General features: G+C 35.6%; 1 long non-coding RNA gene across 2 annotated transcripts; it reads right to left on the bottom strand.

The window, feature by feature from the left end:
• Positions 1-14,586: 14,586 nt before the first annotated feature.
• Positions 14,587-22,809, bottom strand: LOC114266361 (uncharacterized). Of its 2 annotated transcripts, none has more exons than XR_014364222.1 (3): positions 22,181-22,809; positions 15,536-16,455; positions 14,587-14,814 (listed from the first exon to the last, which is right to left on the bottom strand). It is a non-coding gene; the product is annotated as an uncharacterized LOC114266361 (long non-coding RNA). The 2 variants fall into 2 exon arrangements; XR_014364223.1 differs by having other exon boundaries at positions 15,550-16,455.
• Positions 22,810-23,492: the final 683 nt, after the last annotated feature.

Genomic DNA, 23,492 nt, shown 5'->3' with positions numbered 1-23,492 from the left:
CCACTAGCATGTTCACATGCTCAATTTCAGCTTATCGCGCCTCTACGCCTTTAAATTTCTAAGGTAACATTTTAATTTTAACAAATGTGTTCCAATATTCAACAGATAGATAACATAATCAAACAATTCCCACATGTAAGCATAACTTTGCATGAAGTTTCACATTAAACATGTCATATCTCAACTAGGGATGTAAAGCATATAAGAGGGTCAAGCTATTACAAGTAACACCCCAACAATAGGACCTAACAACACTTTTATCCCAAACACTATCTAACCTGATGTAAATTAATCACCATATCTTGAACTAAGTACTGTAACCCTGCAATATTACTCTTTGCCCAAAAAGCTATCTTATACCTCACTAAATCTACTAGCGCAACAAAATTAGGAAGTCTCCCAGCGAACACCTTCTCATTCCTCAGCTTTCACACTGACCGCAACATTACAAGTGGCACCAAGATCCAGATTTTCCTCTCATTCTTCTTGAGTTTCACCCCAACCCACCATTGTAACAAAGCTTCAACTGTACATGGTACCACCCAATACATATCCCACCAGTTTAGTAATTCAGACCATACCCTCCATACCGGTGGGCAATGAAGTAAAACATGACTAATTGATTCAATTGCATTTCTGCATAATGGACACAAGACACTAACCTGATCATCCAACACACCAATCCTATGTAAAAACTCAGCAGTCTTTACTCTTCTCCTCCAGGCTAACCACCCAAAGAACTGCACTTTTGGTGGAGCCACAGACTTCCACGGCCTTTTAGCAACACACAGAGCAGGTCCCTTATTAACTTGAAGCCACTTCCACACAGATGCCATTGTGAACTGGCTTGAAGAATTCACCCCCCAATGCAAACAATAAACCAAATTCCCATTCTTGACAAGGCCATCATTCAACCAATCTCTCAACCTGTATACCTCTTCTTCTCCCCAAGCTCTTAATTATCTTCAAAACCTTAAACTCCATTGTCCTGACCTGCTCTTTGCTGCCTATACTGCATGACCAAACCCTCATTGTTCACTGATAACTGAAACAATCTTGGGAATTCCTCCCTTAGCACTCTATTGTTGCACCACTTATCAATCTAAAATTTAATTCTTTCCCCATTCCCAGTCCTTACTTTTGCATTTTCCAAATAGAACTTTACCATCAGTGGGTTATCTTTAGAAATACTCAAAATACCTTGCCAAATTGGAGAAACTCTACCTTCTACCATTCTCACAGGCCAACACCCTCCACCCTCCTTTCCATATATATTGCGCACTACTGACTTCCACAATGCATCATCCTCAACACCATATTTCCACCACCACTTCAAAAGAAAGCTAGCATTCATATCATTGATACTCCTCACCCATAAACCACCTTGACTCTTGGACTTAGATACCTCATTCCATCCTACTAAATAAGCCTTTCTCCTAATCTCACTCCCCTTCCACAAAAACTGAGCCTGCAGTTGCTCAATTGATTTCACCACTCCCTTAGGCATCTTAAAAATAGAAATGTAGTACGAAGGTAAACAAGATACCACCGATTTAATTAGTGTTAGCCTACTTGCGAAAGAAAATAGCTTCCTTTTCCACAAAGACAATTTTTTCCTTACTTTATCAATTACTGGTTGCCAAGTTGACTGTCTTCTCGGATTAAGCCCCAAAGGTATGCCCAAGTACACCAAAGGCAGCTTTTGAGTTTTACAATTTAGAACTACTGCAAAATTTGACACTTTCGTATCTGAAACACCTATCCCATACACAACACTTTTATAAAAATTAATCTTCAGGCTTGACATCACTTCAAAGCACCTAAGCACCCTTTTAATCGAAAATATCTTCTCTAGATCAGCTTCACAAAAAATGATTGTGTCATTGGCAAACTGCAAATGTGATACACTCATTACATTAGACTTCACATTAGCTCCCTTAAATAGCCCCAATTGCTGAGCCCTTGTCAACAACATGTTCAGACCCTCAGCCACTAGATTAAACAAGAACAGTGAAAGAGGATCCCCTTGTCTTAACCCTTTTTGGGGTGAAAACTCATCCGTTGGTGAACCATTTACTAGAACTAAAATCCTAGATGAAGATAGACACTCCTTAATCCAGCCAAGCCACTTCTTCCCGAACCCGAAGTTAGACAACATTGAGAACAAAAAACCCCAATTAATTGAGTCGTAAGCCTTCTCAAGATCAAGCTTTAGAATCACACTTCTCTGTTGTGACGATTTCCACCATTCAATATCTTCATTAGCTATCATGACACCATCTAGAATACACCTTCCACCTATAAAAGCAGTCTGCACCTTACTTATCACCCTAGGCAGAATCTTCTTTAATCTGTGAGACAGAACCTTCGCCAGAATTTTATACATCGAATTTACCAAGCTAATTGACCTGAAATCCACCAAATCCACTGGGTTGTCTTTCTTTGGAACTAGTGTGATGAATGACCTATTCATGAAACTCCTTCATGAACTGGAGAATGTCATCCTTCATTACTTTCCAATTCTTCTAAATGCATGCTAAATTGAACCCATATGGCCCTGGAGCTTTATTCTCGTCACAATCTTTGACAGCAGCCCACACTTCCTCCTCCGAGAAATCTGCTACTAGCTCCCTAGCTGACCCATCAACTCCTATATTCACAAAAGTCCCTTCCAACTTAGGTCTACCTCTCCACCTTTCTGAGCATACTTTGTTGAAGTATCTAAACACAACCTGTTTTACCCGAGTAGGATCTTCAATGACCACCCCATTCTCCTTAACTAAATCCAACATATTTTTACTTTGTCTTCTACTTGCCATAACATGGAAATATCTTGAGTGAAATTGTGAGTTTAGTATTTCTCTAAATTCTATTTCACTTTGATATATATGATTTGTTTGTATGAGGCGTAGACTCTGTGAATATGGGTTCAGTGTAATTTTCTTTTGGAGAGGTTTGCCACTATTTGAAAAACAAATGATAAATTACACTTACATCTCTGGATGTTTGAAGAAAATATAATTAGTTTTACATTTTTAACATAATTACACTAATTTCTTTAAAATTTTAATTCATATAATATTTAGACCATTTTTCAATAATAATTTTTTAATTATATGAATGAAGCACTAAAAGGTATATTTATATGTCTGATGAATCAGTTCCAAAGATTATATCAGCCAAGTGAAAAACAAGAGATTTCCTTGAAGCAACAAGTATCCAGGAAAAATAGACAAAATGTTGGGTTCTATCTTTCAGAAGACCTCTTTTTGCGTGGGAAGAGGAGGAGGTTGAAAGATTGAATCCGTTCTGGGTGCAGGTCCAGTATGGAGTGAGTGTATTGTTGATAATCTCAGATGGAAATGTGATTAAACAGGGGTGTACAAAGCTAATCAAGTCTACAGATGGGGTGAAGCTACATTTGGGCCCATATTAGAGTCAATTGAACTAATTTGGAATAATATTTCCCCTCCCAAAGCTAAGTTCATCACCTAGTTGGCTTGGAAAGGAAGATTGAAGACTATAGAGATGCTTCATAGACATGGAATTCTAGGGTAGAATGTTGATTTAAACTGTGTGTTCTGTCATGAGGAGATGGAATCCTTGAATCATATTATGTTACATTGCCCTTTCACATGGAATGTCTGGTCCGCTATCATCAAGTGGTGGGGCTTACATTGGGCTATTCCTGGATCAATTGATTGCCTACTTCAATGGTGGTTAGGTTGGAAAGGCAATAAAAAGGAAAGACAGATTTGATTTCAATGACACTACTATGGTCTTTTTGTACTTTCAGGAATGAATGCATCTCTAATAATCTTCTACCAAAGATTGAGGAGCTGCGTGACCTTAACAAAATTAGAGTGGCTATTTGGGTGAAGTCTTAATCAAAAGGGTTCTTCTATTCTGTTAGTGAGATGGTTCACAATTTGCAACAAGTGAGAAGGTGCTCTGGATCCTGTTGATGGTGCAAGCTGGCTGGAGTGTGTTTTATTTTTGTGGTCTGTTTTGCCTTTGTTCTGCTTTGTTTGCATTGTGGTGCGTTCTGTTGTGCAGCTTGCTCATTAGTGATGGCTATCCTTATGTGTTTGGATGGGCCATCCTTTTGTCTTGTTGCTCGTTATCTTTCTTTGTTTTTGGTTTGATGCTTACTAGCTTTTGATGGTGTGCTAGCATATAATTGTATGGGTTTATCGGTGCCACCTTAATTAAGATCAGTTTGTATCATTATAATGCTCTTTGCACTCATTCCTTTCCTTTATTGATGTACCATTTCGTTTTTCATTAATAAAATTTCTTTCTTTTGTTATTAAAAAAAAAGAGAGAGTATATTTATCTTCGTTTATTTCAGTGTCTATCTATTATTGGCATTAGTTTCGATCACTTTAATTTGTCTTTAAAAAAATGGTATTACTAATCTAGTCATATCAAATATCATTCCCATCATTAGGAGAGTCCTTACTACAAGATTGTTCTGAAAAGTTTTAAAAGAAAAAAAAAAAAAAAAAAATCTCCTTTAGCATTAAAGTTTTGAAAATGTGGCTAAAAAAGCACTTTCAAGGACAATGTAATTTTGTGCAAACCAAAATTTTCTTTTTTAGATTAAAAAATGAGTCCGAAAAAGATAATAATTCATCACTAAATATTCAATTTTATCACTAAAAATATAACAATGACACTTTTGACGAGTAGGATATTTCGTCCAATTTTTTTTTTAGAGAAATCTTAATTTTTTGTAGTGTCGGTACACTACAACAAAAAAGGCCTTTGGTGATTGTAGATGCGCCCCGAGAACTCTTCGGGCTCCGCGTTGCGAGGGCACGAAATCCGTTTTGTTTTGAGCTACTACAGTTCGGACTTAATGTCACGGTTCTGAATCTAATCCCACAAAGTGCAATGTGAGACCGATAAATCACCAAAGAGTCCAAATCTGGCAAATCGTTTTGGAAAACTGATTTTTATAAAGAAGTGCCAAACATGGACTGCTTTTCCAAATACAGAGTTGCCACCTAAATATTTTATTTTGAAAAATTTAGGAAACCTTGACTCGTGCCTAAGGCCACGAGTCCGTCATCACCAAAGTTGTCTTGGCTCGGGAACTTGGGTACGAGAGGGGAAGGTTATGTAATGAGCACCCCCGCTCGCCCAATCAAAAGATCGGCCTTTACTAAACATGATATTTTGTTTTTGAAAACACATTTGTTCTTATTCCGGTTATTAACCTATAATTACTATGTGATGCGCACAGCATACAAATATAGACTAGATCACCTAATTTGGAACAAAACATTGCATGTTCATGTGTGAAAATGATTTGAAATTTGTTACTCGCAAGTAGGTTAAATTTGGGATTCAATGAATTGTTCAAATTCAAGTAATCCAACCTTCACCCACAGGTATTCAGACAGTTATATCAACTAAGCAGTTAGTCTCATGGCAAGCATGCTTTCATGGTAACATTAACACACATGCAGTATGCTAAAGCGTAAACACTCACAGTGTACTTCAAGCCAAAACAAAGAACTAGTTAGAAATCATGTATGATCTTAGTTCATGTTAAGATGGCTAATGCAACACATGTGAAAATGTAACTAAGATAGGCTCAGTTACCTAGAATGTCATGTGAAATGCAACTTGATAACATGCTGTTGAACACATATTCAAGCAAATGTATTGAAAATACAATGCAGTTAGTATGATGCGCCGAGCCTGGTGCATGCAATGCATATGAATGGATGCACGCATGAAAGCATAGGGTATGCTAATCGAAATATGCCCTAAAACTAACCATCGTAAGTGGTTAAGTAAAAGGGAGAAAGAAATGGGGGTTTGAAGACATGCATCACACACACGCACGCTTATTACAACATTGCGCCCTCTCGATGGAGGGACCGAATAAGAAGCTAACTAGCTAATCTAAGCTAATTAAACTAATTATTACAAAAACAAACTAATTAACTAATCCTAGTTAACTAATTTATTACAAAACAAATTGAAATAGCTAAATGCATTAACTATTAAAGTACAAAAAGAATGCTTAATCTAGCTAAGTAAAGAAGCTAAATAAAGCAGTAAACAAAGGTGCCCTCAGAGGGAAGAAAGCATGCATGTCCTGTTGCCTCGCTCGAAAATCCGTCGCGATGCCCCAATTTGTCTCTATTTGCAATTGTTTCCAGAACACTGCACAAAGCTCCAGAAAGCTGAAACTTCATCATGGAAACCTGTGGGAGGGCTGCCGACCAGTTGTTGAGGAAGTAGACCACTTGCGGACCACTTTCTGTGATGAAAAACCAAAAAAGTGGTCGGCCAGCTAGTAATACTGGTCGACCGACCAGTTGTTGCTGCTGAATTCTAATTTGCTGCAACAGAGAGCAAGAAAGGGCATGACAATGTATTTGCAAGATATGTGTGCACAACCACCCTCCCTATCATGTCATGAACTCAAGGGAGTGTGGGCCACCAATTACGCATTTCAATGCGTGATGGCCGAGAAGTCAAATTGCACAATTCAATATAAAAAGAATGCACAAGTAAACGCATAAAGCCTAAAACTCTATCATGTATGATCAAGAGCGTCGGCGATCGAGAATTGAGGCACATCACTTCAAGTATGAAACGTCCCTCGTTTCTCGTGTTTGGACTAACACCTATTCCAAACAACAATGCAACACATAACATGGCATACACAATGCGACTCAAACATGCAAACATGCAATATGACTGAAGCATGAAACATGCAATGCAACATGAATAACCTAACAAGGCTAATGGCATGCAAACAATGCTAATGCATGCATGCACAATGCAATGCTACAAGGGCAACTTAGCAATGTTAGGAACATGCATACTCAATGCAAAGAAACAACTTGGCATACACAATGCAAATAACCACATGGCATGCACAATGCAATGTAAGATGGTATACTTAATGCAATGAACAATAAGCATGCGAACAACATATAAACAAGCATGCTAAATGGATTTAAACCAAAAGGGAAGAGACCTCAGTCATGCCCAAATCAGTGGCCATTGGTGATAAAATTATGGCACATGAAGCATATACAAGCATGCACATGCAATGGCCCATCAAAGAGGCCTAAGAGCACAACTCTTAAGAGTGCTCAAAGAGTGACAAACATGGAAGTGTAACCACACCAAGTGCACTAAAATGTGGTAAGAAACGATGCCAAATCATTCAAACAAAGCAAGTAAGGAATGCAAGAGTCCTTAAGGCATGAAGCTAATAAAGAAGACTACAAAGGAGGCATGCAATACATGGAAAATATGCATGAACCAATCATGGACATAGCTCAAGTAGGTCAAAACAAAGACCTAAACATGCTGAGATGAGGGCTCAAATACCTAGGCAAGATGGCATACATGCTAGGCCATAAACTAGGCAACCATGCTCAACACTCAAAGGCATTTAAAGAGTGAATGAAGTGGGAATATGACAATGCTATAAGCTCTGAAATGAAGTATTAAATGATGCCAAATTATCTAAATAGCTCAAAGATAGCATGCATGAGTCAACAAAACACAAAGCTAGTAAGGCCAATTACACTACAGCTATACAAAATATGAAAGATATGGAAAAGACAACCCAAAGCAGTCCTAGATCATGCCAAAATGATACTAAAACATGCATGGAAGAAAACCAAAACAAGCTAGCATGAAGGGCATAAGGCATGGTGCATACAAGGCAAATAAGGTGGATTACACTGCACCTATTAAGACCAAGCATGTGATGACTTAACTAGTAAAATTCAGAGTTATATCATGGCAAGATAACCCTAAAAATACATTGAAATGATGGCTCGCAAGCTAAAGCATGAAGGCATACGCAATGGTTCATGTTAAGGCATAAAGGAGCAAACCCTCCAACGCATTGAATAAGTGAAAGATGCAAGTGCATGAGCATGAAACATGGACTGAAATCACATAATAAATGATGCCAAATCATTCAAATAGTCCAAGTAAAGCATGCTAGTGGACTTGACACACAAACCTAACAAGCTAGAATGCACTATAGCTATACAAAGCATGGCATGCATGACCAAAACAATACAAATCAGAGCTAAAGCATGTTAAAACTTGGACAAAAGCTTCTCAGAGTCCAAAAGCATGCTAGAATGACATGTCAAAGCATGAGACACATTAGGCTAATTCATGGAATTGCACTACAAGTGAATGGAGCATGCAAAAGCCAACCAAACCAAACCCTAATAGAGGTATGACATGGTAGAACATCACCAAAAACATGCTGAAATGGACTCAACATAAGCTAGAAAGACATGCTACTTCATGAAGCATACAAGACTAGTTTATGAAATTTACACTATAAGTGTATAAGGCATGCAAGAGCCAATGAAACCAACCCAAAAAAGATCTAAGGCATGTCAAAATAATACCAAAAACCTACTGAGATGGCCCCAAAACCAGCTAGAAAGACATGCTCAAACATGAGGCACACAAAGCTAGTTTGTAGGATTTACACTACAAGTGTATAAAGCATGCATGGAATGACCAAACCAAGTCAAAACAGATCTGAGGCATTCTGAAATAACCCCAAATACATGCTAAGAACAAGCCAACACAAGCTTAATAAACATGCTCAAACATGAGGCATATGAAACAAGTATTCAAAATACAAGGAGAGGGGATGACCCTCTCCTTTTTGGGACCTCAAAACCTCATCTCCACCACTGAAAATCCTCTTGATTTCAGTGGTAGAAAGGTCATGCAAAGGTGATCCCAAAGCTTAAAAAGAAGACACAAAAGTAAGGCCAAACAAGGCCTAAGAGTGGGTAAACAACCCCAAACACAGAAGTGACCTTAAACAAAGATCTTAAGGACCAAAAATCAGAACTTTTTGTAGTTAAGAGTTAGTCCTAAAATAGCATGAAAATAGGCTCAAAAGCTTAAGCAAAAATGGGGGATTTAAGGGTTAGAAACTCACGTTGAAGACCACCTTTAAAGCTGCAACTCTAACAGCTTCTTCAAGCTCAAACCAACCCAAGAACACCAAAAACAACTCCTAAGCACCTCAGCAACTAAGGGATGGTGTTTGAGTGTGTGTCTGTGTGTTAAAGTAAGACAAAACTACACTTTTGAAGCACAAAAATGAAGTAAAGGGCAAGATGGATACAAGAGTGTATCTATAACTCTTAAGGCAATTTTTCTGAACCTAGAGGAGGGAGGAAGTGGTTCTCTCTTATAGAGAACCAAAAGCTAAAGCTTCTCAAGGAAGCTAAGCTTCAAGGCCATCCCTCCACATGTATGGAGGATGGCTTTAGTGCCCTCCAGCTGTGCCAGCTGGAGAAAAATATCTCCAAAAATGTGCCAAAAAGAAGCCGACCACTTGAAGTGGTCGGCCAGCTACTTACAGTGGTCGGCCGACCACTTCAAGTGGTCTCCTAGAACAAAAACTGGTCGGCCATAGGTGGGAGAAGTCTACACATTGAAAGCACGGTGGTGGTATGGTGGTCGACCATAAAAGATGGCCTAAAGACCAAGAAAGCCAGTTATCCGACCAGAAAACTGGCTAGCAAGAGGAAAAGTGGTCTCCAAGGGGAAAAATTGGTCTCCCACCCTTGTACCACCTTCCAAACAAGGAAAACAAAGTTTATACCGAAAAGAAACCAAAACGGATGCAAGACGAGAGATCAAAAGGCAAAGCACGCGGCCGAAAGCCTCGAAAACTAGTCTACAGGCATCAAAAGTGGTATACGACCACAAAAGTGGTCTCCCAGACCACAGTGTTCCTTTAGAAAGAGGCAACAAGGTGTGGTTCAAAAACCACGCCAAACAGAGAACGTTAAGCGATCCCGAGACAAGGCGCGCGACCGAAGGCTTAAAAAATCAGAAACTAGTCTCCAAACGGGAAAAGTGGCCTACAACCACAAAAAGTGGCCTACGACCACAAAGAGATGGTCTACAAGATCTCTCTCTCCCTCAGGGAAGAGAAAACAAGATTCAGTCCACAAACCGAGCCAAAGCACAAAGAGTTTAGAGGCCTGGAGGCAAAGCTCTCAGCCAAAACTCCAGAACCTCGAAACGAGCGCAACATGCACTATCACTGTCACGACCCCAAACCGCCCCTAGTAGTTTGGTGCCGTGATGGCCAGTAATCCGTAATTACCGAAGGCCAACTTACAAAATTCACACACAATCAGAGTATTTAATATGGGGCTTACGAGTGCGGAAGCAATATATATATATATATGCATTTACAGAATCTAAATAGTCCATGAGAGCCATGCTTAAGTCCAATGAAATGACATACATCTTTACAAGTCTTACAACTTAAATACAATAAGGAAATGAGATACAAAACACATCTTGACCAAAAGGCTTCTCAAGCCGACGTATACAAGTACAAATGAAAACAAGCCGAGAAGCATGATCTTCAAGACGATACAAAATGATAATCCAAAACATGTCGGCAATGCACCCAAAACACATCGGCATCACGTCTAGGCCTCAATGCCTTCTTGTTCGTCACCTACATATATATAGAGAGGGTGAGCTTGGATACTCAGTGAATGATATTAGAAATAAAGGTTTTGCATGACTGATATCCAAGATTTCTTTCAAAACAATACATAGTATACTTTACAATCAAGAGGGAAATCAAGTTCATTGCCGGCCTCTCAAGTTCTTTGGATGTTATTACATCTACTTAATACAAGAGGGTGACGACATTCCCAAGACAAGAGTGCAGTTGCATTATAGTCCCCTGCAACTAAGGACTTTCAAGACAAGCTGTGCTGCGAAAGTTTATAGTCCTCTAGCACTAAGGACTGTCAAGACAAGAGTGCAGTTGCATTATAGTCCCCTGCAACTAAGGACTTTCAAGAAATGTCATCAAAACAAGATAGTGCTTGATATGCAATTAGGGATAGTCATTCATGCTAAATCAAATACTTTTCAAGACAAGGCAAAACAAGATTTATCGAAACAAGTGTAACATAACTTTATTAGAAATACCACTCACATAGTTTCTTCACACGTCGGGGTCGAGACAAGCCCAAGTCCTACAAACACATGGCAAAGCCTATTGAATGCACCTTCAACAAGTTTTGTATGTACACAAATGGTTTCGGAAAACATGCTGGGCACCAACCGGGTCCAGGCCGAGGTTCCACACCTCCTCGCCGAGGTGTGTCCCCGAGGGCCACATGCAAGGAAAAGAGGTCGGGAAACTCTGGGTTTCCCTCTGCTGATGAACATGAGGAACATGAGTGTGAAAATATGAAAAAAAAATATGAATGTTCGATTACAATCTGTTATCACAAATCTGGGATCTTCATGTTACGAGTTTGAAAACATGGACCTGGGTACCCATAGTTGAAAATCATGCAAGAACAAACACAAAACATGAGTCTAGGCAAAAAGCTTTCGGATCAAAACATGACTTTTCTTGAAGAACACATGAATGTCATTTTCTCTTTCCAAAATCGAGCTTCAAAACGATGCATGGCTTACAAATCATTTTCAATCATGTAATGCAATAACGTAAACATAGAGAACATCATGAGCAGATCAAGAATCTAACCTTAGAACGCGGATCTAACGGTCGGATCTCTAGGAATCAAGCTCGAAGATCTACTTCCTCACTCTAAAACTCCTTCTTCCTCCTAGAGCTTCTCTCTCTACAAGGCAAGTTTATGATACTAAAATGATAGTTTTCTATACTCGGTTCTGGGGTTAACCCTCTGCTGAGACACGTGGCGGCGACTGGTTGGGTTCTACCTGAAAAGGTGGCTGACAGGCCAGACAAAGCATGGTGGAAGGGTGTTCAACAAGCAAAGCGGTATGGGCTCTCTGACAGGCTATGACATCGGCTAGCAACAAGGCGTATCTAACAAGCTACACGGAATGGCACTTCGGCAAAGGAATGACATCGGCTAGCAAAGGATTTCGGCAACTAAGGTGACAATGACCTCGGCTAGGAAGGACAACACTTGACTAAGCTGTGCCACATCTTGGCCTAGATGCGCCACACCTCGGCCTAGGTCATACCACTCCAGGACGAGATCACTTGGGTGCAAGGTAACATCTCGGCTAATGTGGTCAAGGCAAGGACTGAGGTCGACAAGGGGTTCCAAGATACTATTACTAGACTAAGGATGACCTCGGCTTAGAATAACATCGGCTAGTATAACTCCGGCAAGGCGTGACCTAAGTTTCACATCAAGGAAGGAACAAGACAAGCATACTACACTTAGACAAATCACAAGGTTTCAAGACAAGGCACGGGTCATATTAACTCAAGCGAAACAAATCACAACACACACATGCAAACTTAACAAATCATAATCACACAGATGCTCATGAACATGATGAGAACATAAAATGTGGGTTCCTACAATCACCGAGCGCTCAATCGATGACGTCTGAGTCTTAAGGTCGATAAAAAATGGTGTGTCTACACTGACAAACTGATTTGTCTTCAAACATCAAATTTTCATCACCAAAGTGATCAATGATGAAAATTTTTTATCACCACGTTCGTCGTTTATTTGTTGTCGTAGAAAGTACCTGGTGACGAAAAATCATTTCGTCGCCTATTCTTCATTTTTGGCGACAAAAATTTTCATCTCTAAATGATGAATTTTTCGTCCTCTATAACATCTATTTCGTCACTATAATTAAATAATATTTTATTTTTAATTGTTTTGGCGATGAAATATTTCGTCACAAAATATTAAGATAGAGGTTTTAGTGACAAAATTTATCTTCACCAATGATATAGATTAAGGTGACAAAACAATTCGTCACTAAAATGAGCACAAAACAAAATTCTTCAATGACCAAACAATTTTGCCGCCAAATATTTCAAGTTAGTGACAAAATATTCAGCAAATGTGGAGAAATTATTTGTTGGAACTATATCATTAGTGACAAAATTATTCATCAAGAAAAGTTGTTTGAAAACTAATAGAGACAGTTTTTTATTTTGTCGCTAATAATAATTAACATTTTTTTAAAACGGGGGTAATATTTTAAATTTTAATTTTTTTTACTAAAAATTCCCCGTACATTTTAATAACATGTTTAATAAAATATCTATTACATATTAATACAAAAACTTGTTCATTTTAATAAACACCACAGTCGAAATATGTCTCACAATATCTACAAAAATACAATATCAACTGTGGAGTACAAAACATGTCTCCTAATATGCACAGAAAACACATCTCCTAATATCCACAAAAATATAATATCAAGTACAGATTACCAAACATGTCTCCTAATATATACAAAAATATAAACTTTACAACGCAACCAAAATACATGTAAGGTAATATTAACAAAAACACAAAATGAGCAAACTTTTGCTCTCCAGATTACTAACACGTCCATCTCTAATCTCCAATCTGCAACAAAAGAAAACCAAAAAAAAAAAAGAGAAAAAAGGGGAAGACAATTACTATCTTATCGATAAAATATACAATTTAACATTTTTTGAAAAGTGCATTTTTTGACTTAGTTTTCAAACCAGAAGTCCCGTGCTAGTTCAATAAGTTTTCAAAACTTACATTGGTCCCTCCCGAGGTGTTCGGGGTGTTTTCTGGGCCTTCTCGTGGTTGTTTCACGATTTTGGCCCCCAATGGCCTATTTTCAAGCCTAAGTGTTGGAAAAAGTGTATTTTTTGACTTATTTTTGAAACCGGGAGTCCCCGTGCTAGTTCCATAAGTTTCCACAACTTATATTGGTCCCTCCCTAGGTGTTTGGGGTGTTTCCCAGGCCTTCTCGTTGTTGTTTCATGATTTTGGGCTTTGAAGACCTATTTTCAAGCCTAAGTGTTGGAAAAGTGCATTTTTCTACTTAGTTTTCAAATAGGGAGTCCCGTGCTAGTTCCATAAGTTTTCACAACTTACATCGGTCCCTCCTGAGGTATTCGAGGTGTTCCGCGGGCCTTATTATGGTTGCTTCACGATTTTAAAGCCTGATGGCATATTTTCAAGCTCAAGTGTTGAAAAAGTGTATTTTTCTACTTAGTTTTCAAACCGGGAATCCATTGCTAGTTCTGTAAGTTTTCACAAGTTACGTTGGTTCCTCTCGAGGTGTTCGGGGTGTTCCCGTGGCCTTCTTGTGAGTGTTTCACGATTTTGGCCTCCAATGGCCTATTTTCAAGCCTAAGTGTTGAAAAATTGCATTTTTCTACTTAATTTTCAAACTGGGAGTCCTGTGCTAGTTCCACAAGTTACATTGGTTCCTCTTGAGGTGTTCGGGGTGTTCCTATGGCCTTCTCATTGGTGTTTCACGATTTTAGCACCCGATGGCTTATTTTTAAGTCTAAGTATTGAAAAAGTGCATTTTTCTACTTGGTTTTCAAACCGCAATACTTTTTCTACAGCTTAACTTCATGCATAAACACCACATTCAGAAGTTTAGTGATCCCATGTTTTCAACAAAATTTTCAATCCAAAGGGACTTAAAAGAATCTAAAAACAGAAATGCGTCTGAATGTTGAAGAGATCACCTTAACTACACTAATAATTTTGGAACATAAAATTCACATAAAGATGAAACTACACACTATAAACTCCATTTTTAACAGAACCCAATGAATTGAAATTCAAACATTTCTTGCTTTATCTATGTTATTATTATCATTCAAGTCATAAGAAGAGAACTCATACAATCGTTTATGAAAACAACTAGTATCAACACAAAACATCATTTGTTAGTAAATTCTTCAAAATTGGTAGCACTCGTTTATTATCTTCATGAAGATTTCAATATCAGGATCAGGTTTAATATTTGCTTCTTTCTCTCTCCTGTGTAACTCTGCTAATATATCTGCAAATGTTTGAAAAGAATAATTAACATACTTAACCTGTAACAAGTCATCGGTGTGCATGGTTTGAGCATATGTAAACAAAAGAAAATAAAACTAAACCAATCTTTTTATCAACCATAAGGGGATTTGACCCCTTGGCATCTCATTGAAAATGCCAAGGTTTCTCTTACAGTCATTTCCCCAATATGAAAATCATGTTGACTATTATATGCAGCAGTTCTCTACAGTACAAACTTATGCATTTCATGGCCATTGATTAACACATTAACCCTATAAAAAGTTCTAAAAAAATAAATCGAAATGAGAAAGACATAGTGTAGGAAATTTTAATACCATTCCAGCTTTCCTAAAATTTCCTTCTCCATGAGAAGAATCTATTACCTAACATTAGCGTTGTTTGATATGAAAATGAAGTCATTAATTAACCCACAAAAATCCTAAAATCAAAAAAAGATTGCACTAGCAATTTTAGTGAAGCCAATAGACTTTTAGATCAAACATGAATTACAGAAGATGGGAAAGAACAAAACACTACTTACCTATGGTGTTCAAATTTGATTTTCAAATTTCATGTTTGGTTTGATTTTCAAATTATACTAAAACATGAAAACACAATATAAAAGTATGGGAGGGTAAATTCAAAATATATACCTTATAAATGAACTTATAAATCATTGAATTGTAAACCTACTTATTGTAATAATATTTGGAGGATTCAACCTGAAGCATCATACCAAAATGAGGAGCTTTGGGCATAATTAGAAGCATAACAATAGCAACAGCTTATGAAGCATGAAGTGCTTTCTAGTCCTGTCATAAGACGTATACATCAATCATACTAATATTTTAATTTCTAAAAGATTAAAAAATAAAATAAAATGATTCAAGAACCATATTTTCTCATGAATTTTCTTCACGAACCATCGTGGAACTAAAAAAATTGTGATGTCAACACTTTGAATAATAAAATATATAATCATACTTTTTTGGAAGGTATGATTAAAAATAAATATTATCTCACTCAATTAAATTATAAATTTTCATAATTTACATTGGTCCCTCTCAAGGTGTTCATGATGTTTTCCGGGCCTTGTTGTTCATATTTCACTATTTTGTCCCTCAATGGCCTATTTTCGAACTTAAGTGTTAGAGAAATTCATAATTCAAAGTAGTTTTCAAACTAAGAGTCACGTGTTTGTTCCAATGGGGAGCCACATCTATTGTCACTCAACCATCAACAAAAACCAAAGCAATACGTAAGGTAAAACCCATCAACCCACAACATATACGCAGATTGCAGCAGCATATACACAGCTACAGCATGTACTCTTTTCACTCAACAGAGCAGCAAACCAGACTTGCCCAAGGTTCTAAAAGAAATCGTCGAAAATGCCAAGGTTTCTATCACAGTCATTTCCTTCTCAATATCATATGTTCCAAATCAATAATGAGGTGAACTAGATTCAATCTATAAGCTTGAGGAAGTGGGAATTTTTAGAAGGAGAAGAAGAAAAATCATGGCAGATATTTTGTAAACCCGTGCTTTATTTTGGTTGCACTTTTAGCTAAAAGTTTTCCTTGATAGAAGAAAATCAGTTTTGTTTGCTCCATCCATGTATCATTCCTCAATTTATGTTGTTCTGCAAACCAAACAATACAAAGAAATGTATAAGCATAAGTAATGTATCTATGACTAACACATGCATAATACATGCGTGCTTATGTAGAAATCTACACTATGAATAAATATGTCAACCACATTTCAAATGATATGACTTTAAGGCCTCGTTTGGTGTAGCTGTTAAAACAGCTTATAGATTATAGCTTAACAGATTATAGATTATGACTTTAATTAGAAGTTATTAATCTGTTTGGTGTAACTGTTGGATTATAGATTTAAGTTGCTGAGTAGTGTTTGTTAAATAAGCTGTGAAATAGCTTTTTCAATTAATTTTTATTTTTTGTTTGTCTACATTTCTCATAAAAAATAATAATAATAATCTATAGTCCATTTGAGTCTTTTTCTATTTTTAAAAAAATAAAAAATAAAAAAATTTAAGAGTATAACCATAAATTAACATGTCCACAGCAGAGGTTGATAATCAGAAGCAAGGGGTGAGCAGCTTCTCAGAATCAGTTTTTTTGAGTTAAAATAAGCTGTTAGAATTAGAAGCTATTTGAAATAAGTTTAACCAAACAGTCCAAAATAACTTTTTCAAAGCTAAAAGCCATAAGTTGGCTCTGAAAAGCTGAAACAAGGTTCTAAATATCGGTCGGTACGTTCCGTACCGGCCGGTTCGTACCGAAAATTGATAGGGCCGAGTCGGATACTCACCGGTATACCGGCGAGACTGAATTTCACGGCCGTAGCGGCCAATTCCCGACACGTATCGGGCTGAATCCGATACGTAAGCGATTTGTTGTCCGATACATGCCGATACAGCTGAAAAATGAGCAAAGCTCAGTGTCTTGTGTATGTATGAGTGTGGCTACTGAGCAAAGCAAAGCATGGAGGAAAAGCAAAGCAAAGCACTTTGAGGAAAAGAAAAAATAAAGCAAAAGAACCTGCAAAGCAAAGCACTTAATCGGACCAAACCCAACTCCTCAATCAAACCCAAATCTATCTCCTAGGGGCTTCGATCTTGTAAAGTGTTGCAGCCTGCAGGGAGAAGCATCGAATCGAACCCAAATCCATCACCGATTTCAAGCTTCTTCGTTGAAGGTTTGGTCTCTCACTCATGCTCTGTTTGTTTTGTTCTCTCACCGTATGATGCTCTGTTTTTTTTGTTTTGGGTCAAGAAAGGAAGTCATAGTTTTGGTTTATAAGTTGTGTTTGGTTCGGTTTGTTTATAATTTTTTTTTCTGTGATTATTTTTTTAAATGCACATAATTTTTTGTATATATTATTGAGGTTGAATAGAATTCGGGAGCAATTTTTTACATAATTTTAAATGCACATAAGTTCAGAAGGTGAATAGAACTCATATTTTACAATTCAGAAGCAGGTTTGTTCTCCCATAATTTTATATATATATATATATATATATATTATCAGCATAGAATATAATGTTTTATATAGAATATAATTTTTTATATAGAAAAATATTTTTTATTTATATTTTAAATGCACATATGCTCAATGTATATATTTTTTATATATATTATTTAAAGAGATTTAATCTGTCAGATTTTTTATTTCAGATTTTTTTATTATTTTAGATTTTTTAATCTGTCAAATCTTTTTATTTCAGATTATTTTTATATCATATTATTTTTATAGAGGTTTAATCTACCAGATTTTTTTAAAGAGGTTTAATTATTAAGTAAAGATGTTTAATATTTTAGATTTTTTATTTTTATTTTAAATACATTATTATTACTAACTAAATTAGAATTACAATATTTGTTAATTGAAAATTGTTATTGTAGGTAATTGAAAGTTATAATGGTGCACGGAGGTGGGGTTTGTCTATAATTTTTTTTTTCTGTGGTTAGTTTTTTAAATGCACATAATTTTTTATATATATTATTGAAGTTCAATAGAATTCAGGGGCAATTTTTACATAATTTTAAATGCACATAAGTTCAGAAGGTGAATAGAACTCATAATTTTACAACTCAGGAGCAGGTTTGTTCTCCCATAATTTTATATATATATATATATATATATATTATCAGCATAGAATATAATTTTTTATATATAAAAATATATTTTATATATATTTTAAATGCACATATGCTCAATATATATATTTTTTATATATATTATTTAAAGAGATTTAATCTGTCAGATTTTTTATTAAAAGTTTAACATATATGCCAAATAAAAAGGTTGAGACTAAAATAAATACATATCATTTAGTTGAAAATGAGTCAAGAAAGTGCCTCTACATATCAAAATTTTGATTAAAATGTGATAAATTAAGGCTAAAAGAGTCAAAAAATGCATAAAATTGAGTTTTAGATGGATTGCTAATGATTTTTGAAATTTCACAGCCGCGACGCCCGATACCCGCTACGTACCGGTCGATACTACCGATACCGATACTCCGCGATCGATACCGTTACGTTACCCGATACCGCGATTTAGAACTATGAGCTGAAACAAACACCTTCTATGTAAAACACATTTCAAGTTCTTTGTTTACCCATGATTTTGTTAGCAATGAAATAGAAATAAAAAATCAGCAATGCAGCTTTTATAGAGTTGAACAAAAAGTCCAAATAATCTAGATGGTCAAGTAGGAGTGAGATTTGATGATTTTTCTTCTTCAACATTCTTAAAATAGAAAATAGTTGCATCATTGCGAAAAAAAAAAGAGCATTAAACATATGAATTAACATTGGAGTATTAACATTGACCGTTACTTTGATCCTTATATAAAATAACATCTAATTGTAAACTATATTAATTTAAAAAGTGTTGTTAGGTTGTGCATTTGTGCATAACTGCTTCAGAAGAGCTCATTGACATAACCACTATGTATTAAAATGAACAATAAGCAAATTAACATGTTAGATGGATTTCTATAATGTCAAAGTTAAAAAAATAAAAAAAGAATAAAATCAACACATGAAATAATTAGAGGAATGAGATAGAATTACATAGGAGTCAAGAAGTGATGAGGAGAGGGAATTTAGCTAATCTATGCAAGTCCATTTTTCTTTGTGAGAAAGAAGATGGAGTGGTGTTTGTTTTTGTTGATAGAAAAGAGACATCCCTTGTCTTTGTTGAGCGAATGCTCCCATTTGGTGTTTTTCAAAAATTTGATGGTATGCAATTACCAAGCTCTCGTAAATTCATATTTCTCCCAAAATGAAAGAAAAGATAGGCAATCTATCATTTCAGAGTTATCGACCAAATAAACTGTAATGACAAGAACATAGGAGTTTGTCGCCATTTCCCTTCCAATATTTTTCGATTGGAGCTTCCCTCATTCCTTTTATCGAGCATAATGATGTGAATCAGGCTTTGAATTACCCAATCAAAAGGGCATAAGATAGTGACTGACGGCATAAGATAGTGACTGACCGTTACCAACTTTACTACGTGTGAAGCTTCCAAAATATTACAACACATACAAACAGTATTTGTTGATTCACTTAGGAATGGAGTGGCATGTATAGTGAGATCAAAAGCCAAAGAATCAAAAACCAAAGAATTAAGAAATTACTAATGATAAAAGGTTTTTAGCAGACACAATGTGGTCATCAATAAAAGGTCATGGCAATATTGCCAATTTTATATTAATCAATAATAACCACAGTGATATTGATGGATTTGACTGGAACAAAATGACAACCAACACCAATTAAAACTACTCAGCTAGCACATATACATAGAACAACACATCTTTAAATAGGCAAAATATGGATTAACTAAGAATTGAAATAAAAAATAGCATAAAGTTTAATTTAAAATTTTAATTAAAATAGTCTACATGTTGTCTTGAGTTTGACTAAACCTAAAAAATATATATATATATAATTCAATAAATAATGGACTAAAACAACTAAAAGTTTATTAAAAAGTTAGTTTAAAAATCTACATGTTTCTTTAGAGCAACTGTAGTAGAATTAGAAGAAAAAGGATGCTGTTTGTAGGACATGATGGTTCATTATTCATCATAGCTTTAGGCTAAATGCAAATATGTCCAATCTATGATTCAAACAAAGGCTAAAAATGCAAAACCCATTTCAATATTGATACAAGTAGGATGTACAAAAAAAATCAACCTCAAGGAGGAGATGCTGGGGGAGACTGAAAATGTTTAATCCATTTGGTTTTGAGTATAATAGAGAATCTACCAACATATATAGCTAAATCTGCACCAAATTTCAACAACACATCTATAGAGTATAGACACCTAATCTCGAAATCAAATTAGATTTTTAAACATTAATTTCCAAGTAACTCGAATGAGGTTTTTAACTTTCAAATAATTTCTTATGCAAGTCTAGTGTGAACCATACTCAACTTTATACTAATTTTGCTTAATCATATTTTTTTAAACACCAGCTTACGAGCCAAAACAAATGAGCCATCCCTAGATCAACCAAAAGAATCTTGCTTACCTATATCAACCTCACAAATCAATAGCAAAGTTGAGAAAGTCAAAAATATTGACTTGAAGTTATTCGAGGATTAGGAGGAATAACATTAAGATGTCCATACTCGATCATTAACTTCGATATTCCAAATGCAAACAAATCCTCAACACTTTTTTTTGGACTTGCATAGAAGTAACGAACCAGAGTGAAAATATAGTTTATATGTGCAATTAGTATTGATGTCTAATAAATAACATACCCTTTGAAGCCTGTTGATCGAATAATTGGATTCATTTAGACAGTACAACAAACAATTCACTTACATATTGAAGACAATGTCATTTTCAAGCAAAGAAAGTTCTCATCGAAGTAGAGGAGGATTTGGGCAAAGTATAAGTGAATATACTATTGACCCTGGCACATTGCCTTTGTGTTGAACCTCTCATCCTAAAATTGACATAATACAATTTGAAAAGCTACAATATGAAATACTTGAAAGAAAACATTGAAAAGTTGAAGAAATAAAAAAAAAAAAAAACATATTAAAAGGCTACATATTTGATTTGTAGTTTTGTATGCATCACCGATTTCTTCAATTGGAATAGCTACTATTATAACTTGGTTTATGGTGTCAATATCAATCCCAAAGGAAAATACCAAGAAACACAAATCCAAAAAAAAAACACCATATAAAATTAACAAAAGCAGAAGTGAATAGAAATGGAAAAAACATCTGAATTGGAAAGATAATAGTTAAAACCATAGGAGTTCACAAACTTCAAAAGAAAACAAAATAAAAATGTGGTTAAAAAATAAAAATAGGATTCACAAAAATAAATAGAAAATAGCTTTTAGCTCAAATATGACATGCTCTGAACTTGACCCCTGCAAATAAATCAAAAAAAAAAAAAACAAAAAAGGCCTAAAACCGAGAGTTTCACCTCGTGCAAATAATTTTTAAAAAAATCAAAACCAACGAAAATCCAAAACAAATCTTGCCATTTGAAGAACTGGAAGTCTAATTATTTTAGCAAAATCATCAAAAGAGGGCAAGAGAAGAGAAGAGAAGAGCACACCTTACAAAAAATAATGGAGCAATCTTGAAGTCGAGAAAACAGAAGCCAGTAAAAGAAAAATCTAAAAGACCGATGTATAGTCATAGTTCTTCTACGTTGAGCTAAAAGAGAAACATCAACTACTTCAATATCAGATTCTCTCAAATTAAAAAAGCACGGAGTTACAAAGAATCAAATTATTAAATTAAAAAAAGAAAATCGATCTCAGCCTAGAATTGGCAAACTATAGCGAAAGTACCTCGTGCGATTCTGTTGGTGAAATTGTCGGAAGAGTTCATCTTCAAGGGAAATCTTCCTTGTACCCCATCTTCAATCGGGATCCTAAAGCCATGATGATGCAGATCTTCGGTCAAGATCTTTCTTGGACCTCATCTTCCATGGGTTTTGATTCGAAATAGAAGTGGTAATGGGTCTCACTGTTAATAAAGCTGGCGATCTCACTGTCGTCTAGGTCATCATCCCCGCCAAAGAGAGGAAGAGTGTAAAATGACGGAGACATGCTTTGCTCTTTCTGCTCCAAACAGAGGTAGCGGCCATGTGATGAACACTTTAATATGACAGGCAAATTTGGGCCATGAAATTAAAAAATAGTCCAAAATTATAAGTACTAAGAAAATCAATACATGAGATGGCTTGGAAAATTCAACAAATGAAAGGGGCAAAAGGGGAAATTGAAAAAGAAATCCACAAATACTATAGCACAATAAACTCCCTCTTATATAATAGTGTATAGATATATATATTCTTGACGTGCATAATTGTAAAAAAAAGCATTTGAAAGTCACACTCATCTTTGTCATAACAAATACACCACATACACATGTTACATAACGTTGAAGTAACAACCCAACATTGTAAGGCCCACTTGAAATTCTTATAAAAAAAAAACAACGTTACATAACGTTGAATAGTGTATAATAAACTCCCTCTTATATAGTAGTGTATAGATATATATATATTCTTGACGTGCATAATTGTAAAAAAAAGCATTTGAAAGTCACACTCATCTTTGTCATAACAAATACACCACATACACATGTTACATAACGTTGAAGTAACAACCCAACATTGTAAGGCCCACTTGAAATTCTTATAAAAAAAAACAACGCCCAATAAGTACACATTAATGTGTGTTTGGGAGGGGAAAGATTGAGTACACACCTAACCTTTAGCATAAAGCGTAAAGTGGTTACAAAATGGAAAAAAGAAAATAAACAGGACATATCTGCATGTATGGAAATGAACGATTGCGATTCACCTTGAATGGCAAAAGAAATAACGAAAGTAGTACAGACAACAATTCCAATATGAAATCTAAACAATGATAAAAATGTCAAGATAAAAAAGCTGGTAAGACTAACTTTAATGTGTATCACGAAAATCATATAAACTAATTTCATAAGCAAAAACACTAAATTAACACAAAAGATACATACATAAACAATAACAACAAGAAGACAGGACAAAAAAGAAAAGAACAATAATTAAATCTGTTAGTTGCCTCATATACATCACATAATACAATTGGGGTTTTCCTTTTATCAAAGTCA

The sequence above is a fragment of the Camellia sinensis genome, chromosome 3, assembly GCF_055761805.1.
Source record: "Camellia sinensis isolate YWXY chromosome 3, ASM5576180v1, whole genome shotgun sequence".
In the NCBI taxonomy this organism is placed as follows: Eukaryota; Viridiplantae; Streptophyta; class Magnoliopsida; order Ericales; family Theaceae; genus Camellia; species Camellia sinensis.
The sequence above is the reverse complement of the archived record's forward strand: the minus strand, read 5'-3'. Positions and strand labels throughout refer to the sequence as shown.